Below are 9,299 nucleotides of genomic sequence, written 5' to 3'. Positions count from 1 at the left end.
TGCAGTCCAGAGAATATTGGATGAACTTTCTCCAAACATCGGGGCAAATGATTTTGTACAGCTGCGTTTGACTGCAGGTGGTTTTAACAAACCCTTGTTCTCACGCAGGAGACACCCCGGAGAATTAAATGCTGCCGATTTTTTAAGCCACATCTCAGACTTCTTACAGAGCCACACAGAAGTTCTCACTGATGACAGCCTCCGATTAGTGGTGACGATAGTTAGGAATATGCAGGGGGGTGCCCGCCGAAGATTTAAATCCGTTCTGTACAGCAGGGTAATTGTTCGGAAAAAAGCGCACCTTATCAACTTACATTACACGGGGGGTAATCTGTGTTTCGCCGGGAGTGTGTACGGTTTGTTGAATGAAGGTTGTACCGATGGGGAAATGTTACAGGGCACTAAATGAATGCACAAAGAGTTGGGTTTTCCAGAGAATCGGAAAATTAGTTTGTCAGACATTACCGCTTTTGAAAAACATTTAAAGGTGGTCATTAAAATTTTGTACCACGACCAGGGTGATTGGAAATATTTTACAACGGGGCCCACACCACCAAATTCTAAAATACTTTTTGTTCTACTGCATGAAGAGCATTTTTACGGGGTTTTAAATATTAAAGCTTTTGTGGGGGCGGCGTATTTTTGCACTAACTGCCATGCGGCGTATAGCCACAAGAACGCACACGCCTGTGTTAAAGCTTGTAAAACCTGTTTAGATCCACAGTGTTGCAAAATTGATGCAGAAATTCAGAATTGCCCGGGCTGTAAGGTCTTTTGTTGTAGCTCTCAGTGTTTGGTGAGACACTTTCAGAATGCGGCGACGGGTGTTAGTAAGTGTGAGCACAGGGTCTTTTGTGAGAAATGTGGGGTTTATAACCTCGCAAGTCACAAATGTAAAGAGAAACTGTGCTCGCGTTGTAACAACGTGATCGACACCCCTGACACACATTTGTGATACATACCGCCTTTGGACAACCCCAAAATTTCAAACAAGTACATTTTTTTCGACTTTGAATGCATGCAAGAAACGGGGACACACATACCAAATTACGTCCACGCCCTTCATATTAACAATAAACGAAGCTGGGAATTTTATGGTGAAACTAGTTTAAAGGCTTTTGTGTGTAAACTTATCGACGGGCATTTCAAAAAATATACTTTCATATCGCACAATGGCAAGGGTTATGACAATTACCTAGTAATCAGACAATTGCTAAATGAAAAGATGGATGTTGAGCTAATTAATCAGGGTGGTAAGATAATGTGTATGACCGTAAAAGCTCTGAACATCAGATTTATCGATTCTCTCAACTTTCTCCCCATGAAATTAAGCAAACTGCCATCAGCCATGGGGCTCCCCGGGGGGTAAGGGTCATTTTCCACACTTGATGAACACTTCAGAAAACCAAAATTATGTCGGACCGATGCCGCCGCCAGAGCTTTACGGCATTAACTACATGCTGCCGACCGAGAAAGTCGAGTTTTTGTTTGGCATGATGAATGCAGGGGAACTGTGTTTAATTTACAGACTGAGTTGAAATGCTACTGCAAGTTGGATGTGTCAATTCTAAGAGAAGTCAGGTTCCGGGACGAGGTCATGGCTATGACCAGACAGACACGCATGACTGAGTCAGGGGCCGCCTGCGTTGTGTACATTGACCCCTTTCAGTTTCTGACCATCACTAGTGTCTGCATGGCCATGTTCAGACTTATGTTTTTACAGGAAGAGACAATAGCGTTTGTCCTGGAAATATAACTATCAAGGAAGCCACAAGAGAGAGTTCTCACCTGAGTAAGGTCTTTATTTCAATATTGCAATATTGGGAGCCCTGTTGTCACTCTGTAAAGTGCATCAGAGACTCAATTTGTTACAAGCAGTACAGGGTTTTTATAAGATGTTGCGCTGTAAGAGAAAGCTCAGCACTTTGTCCCTTCTAACACTTCCCCTTTCCCTAAGACAAAACAGATTACATCATAAAACGAAAGAAGAAGCACCACTAGATTTGTTATTCAAAGCTTATCAGTTACTTTCGACTAATCTAACGACCCAGACAGCATATATTGTTTTGGTACATTGTCTTCTAAAGTAACCTAAACAGTGTACTTTGTTGACGCACTGTTTTCTAAAAATCTGCAATTACTGTAGCACAGCAGTTACATCCTTGAAATATATTTTCTAAAAGCACCAATATATTTTTTGCATAGCTCTCTACATTTTAAGAATCAATTTACTGAAATTTAGATTTCAATTTCAATTCCCTCCTTTTTATTCTTAAAATGTTTAAAAGTTAGATTCTTCATATGGATTCCCAGGAGGCTCCTATACTTCGGATTCTCGCGTTCTTATCAGAATATACTGATGCGTAAACATATTCATTACCATATTTCGAAGCATTGGAATAATACACGTCATACAGCAACATAAAAACAGGAAGAAAAGTATCACAGCCCCTATAATCAGTGTTAGTAACTTAAAGAAAAACATTCCCTCTGGCCCAAACAGTGATTCTAACCAGGAGAGAAATGGGTGAGGCTGCGCACATCAGTCCCAAGCAGGTGATCCCCATCTGTCCTTGTGGAGACATCACTCCTGGGCTTTGCTCAGTTCGTTTGTGACCTTTTTACAGTGGGAAGCATGAATCCAGGGCACCTGGTACGGCCCCCTCCACCTGAGTGAACACCATTTCTTTTTCCTGAAGTCTTTCACCAGAATCCAGTCTCCTTATTCACTCATTAGTTCTTACAGCACAGGTAAATCCCTGTGGGCTGGAGCCCAGCATCTTTCTTAGGGTTTTTTTACAAGATTGGTCAACAGCTGGGTAATAACTCTTAGAAAAATCTACACATTGTTCCCCTGCCTCAGCTGTGCCGTTTTGCAGAACAATTCTAGCTGAAGTTGTAAAATTTCCCTTTGTTCCGATCCTGCAAAACATCTTATTATGAACAAACAAACCACAATAATCATTTGCATCTAGGGGAATCACTCCCAAGGGTAACCCCCCTTAAAACTATATTGTTCTACCCATCAGGTTCTGCCACTAGATAAGAGAACCTTTCCCATGAAATCATTTTTTGACCTTCATGATCCCTTCAGGGCGTACAATTAGCACAGAAGCAGCAGCTTTAGTCCACATGTTTTTCAAGCAGGATATTAACAATATGATCATAACGAATAATACCAGACACACAAATATGTATTGAACCAGAGACCCTCTCCATGTTCCTAGCACAGACTGTAGCCATGCACCAATGCCCCAGTCGTCTGGATTATAATTATGATATATATTTTTCTTCATCATAGATGTGCTTTGCTAAGTCATTAATTTGCTCATAATTGTCTAGAATACAAGTACTTTTTAGTCTGTTTAAGAAATCTTGCTCTAAGCCTGGGGCTTGAGTGAGTGAGTCTGGGACTCAAGTAAAAAGACGATTTAGAATATTTTCTGTGGTTTAATTGCAGAGAAGGAGGCCGGTGAGGGTGTTCTCATGCGGGTTTGATGAGTCCGGGACTCATATAAAGAACTTATCTTAACACAGACGTGTGGTTTTTGCTCTGCGGAGTAGTTAATGTGATAAGGTTCTAAAGTAAGGCACCGATCGGTAAAAATGGGAAATGAAAATTCAAAGACGGAAACAGGACCGAGCAGTCCAGCAAAAGTACATGTACGACAAATTCAGAGGAGCATGGAGATAGGCATCGTCTGGTGGGTTATTATTATTCAGGACCCCTCGATGCAGTGGCCAAGGGGCCGTGTTTATGTGTTGTGCAGGCTACTTGCCTGGCTGTATAAACTGTGAATAATCTGGTGTAGAACTAGCAGACCGAATGAAAAGATTTAAATGAAACTTGTAAATATGCTAAATGGAAAATTGTAGTGATTTATATAGACTGTATATATACATTTGGTGTATGCCACAATTTTGGATGGTGGTGGAGGAATAGGGATTTCCCCAACATGGCAGGGACTCCAGTTAAGAATGCTGGGTTTGTCTCTGAACTGTTAGAAGCTTTGCAGCTACTGACTGAAGTAGCTGTGGTAAAGTGTAAATCACATAATAAAGAAATGTTTCCAGTAAATCGAGGGAACAACTTTGCAGATGCAGCTGTCAGGTGAGCAGTCCTGCTAGAGCAGGAGTCTGAGACCCCTGTGAAACCTCTGTTGGTGAAAAGGGGACAGCTACAGGATATTCAGGCTGAGGCCTCTAAAGCAGAGAAAAGGACATGGTTAGAAAAGAATGTGGGACTGCATGATGATTGGGTGTGGTGCTGCCAGCACACTGGACACCCTGCATGCCCTCACAGCCTAATGCCCTTTGTAGCTCGACAAATGCACTCTGTCGGACACCTGGGTGTGAGTCAAATGGTGTGCCGGTTACCCAAACCTGGGTGGGGACCGGGTTTGAAGCAGTAGCCACTTATGTGGTATCTCAATGTGACGCTTATCAAAGGAACTCAACTACAGTTCAGGTGCGGGTGCTATAGCTCAAAAGGCCTGCTCCTGAGGAACCTTTCATGCACTGGCAAATTGACAATTGTAAAGGGAAACCTTGGCTCTTATAATCTGTTTTCCCAGTGGGTTGCTGCCACTGCCTCTGTGTCTACCAAACACTTGATGACAGAGATAAGCCCTCGGTGGGCACTGCCCTACCGCTTGTATTATGATCAAGGGACACACTTCACAGGGAAGGTGTGTCAGGCTGTGGCTGCATTGTTCGGGGTGAGATGGACTGAGATCACCCACAGTCTGCTGGAACAGTGGAATGAAGAAACAGAACTCTGAAAGATCGACTAGACATCAGACTGAAGGAACGCCATGGGATGTGGGCTGGATCAAACAGAACTGTGTAACAGAGCCTGTTTGATATCATCATGGGCCAATCAACGAAACTTCCTGGAGGGACGAATTTGGCTAATGGATTGTTGAATTTGCTAATTCTCTATTGTAGTATTGTAGGTTGTTAATTGAAGTGGTGCACGGGGCTGGTGAACAGATGCTGGACGCTTGGAGACCTCCAGTAGAGGGAAGACACGACCTGATACCTGGCGAGTGGGTGTGGGTGAGGAAGATATACCCTGCCAGATGTTGCAACCCTGCTGGGAAGGACCATATCAAGTGCAACTGACTACCAACTCTGTCTGAGTGACAGGATGAGATCGCTGGATCTATGCATTGCACTGACACCGAACCACTGCACCAGAGACTGAGTGAACATTAATTATTATATTGTTACTATCGAGCGATGCACAGTGTTAAACCCTGCAACCTTGTTGCCCACTCAGGACGAGGGGGAGCCACATGATTGCCTGGCGGCCATCACCTCTCAGGTAACCCCCAGGCAGGATCTCTCTTCTTCTCCCCTTCCTAACTCTCAGTTGCTCTTCTATGTTGATGGGTCAGCTCGTAAGGACCCGACCACCGGATTGAGTCATGTGGGGTATGCAGTGGTCTCTGACCACTCCACTGTCGAGGCCGTTCACCTCCCTTCGCATTTATCTGCCCAGGAAGCCGAACTTTTGGATTTAACAAGGGCTTGTGTCCTGGCAACTGGAAAGTCAGTTACTATTTACACTGATAGTAGATACGCTTTTGGGGTTGTGCATGACTTCGGTACTCTCTGGAAGAATAGGGGGTTTCTCACATCACAAGGCACGCCAATCCAACACTCCCTCCTGGTAAGCAATTTGCTCGAAGCTATTTTGTTGCCCAGCTCTATTGCTGTGTGCAAGTGTGCAGCACACACCCACTTGCTGGATGAGATTTCAAGAGGCAACTCCAGGGCCGATGCTGCAGCAAAGGTGGCTGCAGTATCCCCTTTTTCTTCTGCACTTTTACTTCCCCTTCTTAGCCCTGAGCCCGCAATGGCTTCACTATCTGACATGCAGGCCCTGGCCACTCTGGCTGAAAAGGCAGTCTGGAAAAAGCCTGGCTTGTTTTCTAATGGGGTCTGGCTAGGCCTGACGAGGAAACCATGTCTTCCCCGACATTTCTTCCCCTACCTTGCTAAAATGACAAATGGGCGAGACCATGTGTCAAAAGGAGGGATGGTAAGTATGGTAAGTATGCAATGGGACATGAGGGGATTCACAACTTTTGCAGAGAAATTTTGTAATAAATGTCTCATTTGTGCACAAAACAATGTAGGACGAGGCACTAAAACTCAGGCCTCAGTGCACCCCCTCCCAGATGATCCATCTGATCACCTTATGATGGATTTTATTGAATTAACACCATGTAATGGATACAAGTACTGCCTGGTAATCGTAGACATGTTTTCTAGATGGGTAGACGTTTTACTCTGTAGGAGGATAGAAGCCACAGCCTGTGGAACCAAAAGCTTCAGCGGACGATAACAAACCAAAGAGGCAGAAGCCAAGACAGCTGCAGCTTGCTGTTCTTTAGTTTCAAGACTAGTCTTTTTTGAAGCTTCCCATCATTTCTGTGACTCCTCTTAAGGCGTTCTATTTCTTCTTTTTTTCCGTCCTAAGATCTAATACTTGGAGTAGCCCAGCCTTATGGATTCCCTCATTAGGTAAAACAATCACAATATCACATAACTCTATTGAGTTAGTTTACATAAATGCTATTTCATACAGGAATTCCTTATAAATGCTGCAGGGCATCCCAGCCCAATAGGTCTGGGGTGTCCCCCACCCACATCAGTAGTTGAAACTGTACATCTTTTCCCAAGCATACTGTGACAGCTTGTATCTGCTTTAAACACAACCCTTGCCCCCCTTCTCCTGTAGCCTCCTGTTACCCGTTAGAAAACTTTATATCACATCTTTATGATGTCAGACAGCTGCCAATTCTCCAGACGCGTCTCTGGAAGGATAAACAGTTTATCCCCCTAGGTTCGTCCAATTTGCTAAAATTGTCCGGTTCCGGATGGAGTTTCAGCAGCCGTCTTCGCTCAGGTTTGTGATCCCGGACGAGCCCCCAAATTGTCATGGAAATATAACTATCAAGGAAGCCACAAGAGAGAGTTCTCACCTGAGTAAGGTCTTTATTTCAATATTGCAATATTGGGAGCCCTGTTGTCACTCTGCAAAGTGCATCAGGGACTCAATTTGTTACAAGCAGTACAGGGTTTTTATAAGATGTTGCGCTGTAAGAGAAAGCTCAGCACTTTGTCCCTTCTAACACTTCCCCTTTCCCTAAGACAAAACAGATTACATCATAAAACGAAAGAAGAAGCACCACTAGATTTGTTATTCAAAGCTTATCAGTTACTTTCGGCTAATCTAACGACCCAGACAGCATATATTGTTTTGGTACATTGTCTTCTAAAGTAACCTAAACAGTGTACAGATGCAGCCATTCAAAGTGCGCAGCACAGACACGTACCGGAGATAATTGGCTACGGCCTCGCGCATCGTGACGCGCGTTGACGCAAAAAACCGCGGTACGTGATTGGTTGACCGACAGGGGCACTCGTGGTCCGTTGGTCGGTCGTAGAAAGATTTAAATGTCTTTACTGTGCCCGTTTTAGTATTGAATATTTATATGGAATTTTACCACTGAAGGGAAATCTTAGTAGCTGAGCATAAAAAGAATAGGAGCATACTGAACGCGTGTGAAGGCCATAAACAATATTAATTTTGGAACATAAAAATACAGTATATGGCTGGTCTCGGTACTTTAAAGAAAAAATACACACCAGTATTCCATTTCTCCCTAAACATTTTAAGCATCGAAGTCTTTAACTAACGTGATACCGGAGTCAACAAGCATACTTTAAGAATTTGATTAAAAGGGAATATAATATGGAATCGTGTATCTAAAGAAATTAATAACGATATAATTATATTCATGTACCGCAACACAAGAATAGTACACGCTGTAAATTGTCTATTGATAATGTTTCTGTAGGGCTTTTTCAGCACTCCTCATGTGACCTTGCTGGTGACGCTGTGTGTTAGGTTCCTGACTCCCACATCCCACGTTGGGTGTTTCGAATCTAGCCGAAGCCGTGACTTTCTTTTTAACAAACATTTCTTTGAAAAAATAAAACTTTTCCCTGGGTCAGAGATTAAATAAAACTTCACACGCACCAAACAAATTTATATTTCTAAATATCACAACATGATCAAATTTAAGTCATTTTAATAACAATAGTCACCTATGCGTTACAATATAAACATTTATATTGATTTAAATCGCGTTTTGGTTTAAATCGCAAACGCGTGTTTAAATATATGTGTGGTTTTTGATTCACAATCAGACAAATGCAACATAAATTGATATCTTTGTCTTCTAAGTATCTTAATAAACTTTCAGCATAGCTTTCTCCCCGTTTAGATTTATTTTTCTTGGGATCTTGGGATCAAACGTGGAAAGATTAGATTGTAATCGTTTTTATTTTTTAAATACATTTTAGAAAAGTGCTATACTATACTAAAAAGCTGTACACCACCTGCTATAAAGATACATATTGTAATACTTTCGGGTTCGGATAGGACGGACACAAGAACTCAGACTTGCGGAGTTAAAGCAAGTTAAAGCCTTGATTTTATATATCACCTTTAACAGTGGCATCTCAAAGCAATACAGTAGATGCAAAAACAGTTAAAAGGACCACAGATTACAAAGTAAATACCCAACACTGATTGACCCATCTGTCATGCTAATAAAGCACCTTGAATTGAATTGAATTGAATTGAATTGAATTGAGGGGGGGGGGGGGGGGAGCGAGAGAGCTCAGCCAGGACAGACAGGCAAATAAGATACACTCCATAGACATTCACAACAGTGACATATCATAAAACGTTTGCACATATTGTTAAATTATTACTTGTTTTTCAGGAAGTTAAAAAAAAACACTTGAATTACTTATCAAGTCTCTCGAAATAAAATTATTTTTCAAGCAATGCAACTAACGTTGGGCAACGTGTTTTTTTTAATCCAAAATTGACAGCCACATCTTAAATCTTGTCAGTCAGCTCTTTTTTCTCTATTTGAATTGTGGCGATTCAAACAACTTGGGATAACAAGTGGTCTCAAAGTCACCGAGCTCACAGAGCTTCAACAACAGATGACAATTTCCTTAGTCCTTCCTTAGTCTTCCTGAAATTGTCAGATTATGAGTGAATAAAAGCATTTTATTAAAAACACGTTTGCGTTTGTTTGGGAGCTATATTATGTATTTTTCATATGTAAGATATAATGATGTGTTCCTGCTTACACATCGCACGACTTTAAAAGCTAGAAAAACAGGTTTAGATTCACATTTCTGGCGAGCCTTGTTTTGTCAAAGGACAGCACAAAAAAAAACAGACAATACACAGGGGGGAGGGCAAG

Source organism: Atractosteus spatula, chromosome 4, assembly GCF_055471065.1.
Source record: "Atractosteus spatula isolate fAtrSpa1 chromosome 4, fAtrSpa1.hap1, whole genome shotgun sequence".
NCBI lineage: Eukaryota > Metazoa > Chordata > Actinopteri > Semionotiformes > Lepisosteidae > Atractosteus > Atractosteus spatula.
The sequence above is the reverse complement of the archived record's forward strand: the minus strand, read 5'-3'. Positions refer to the sequence as shown.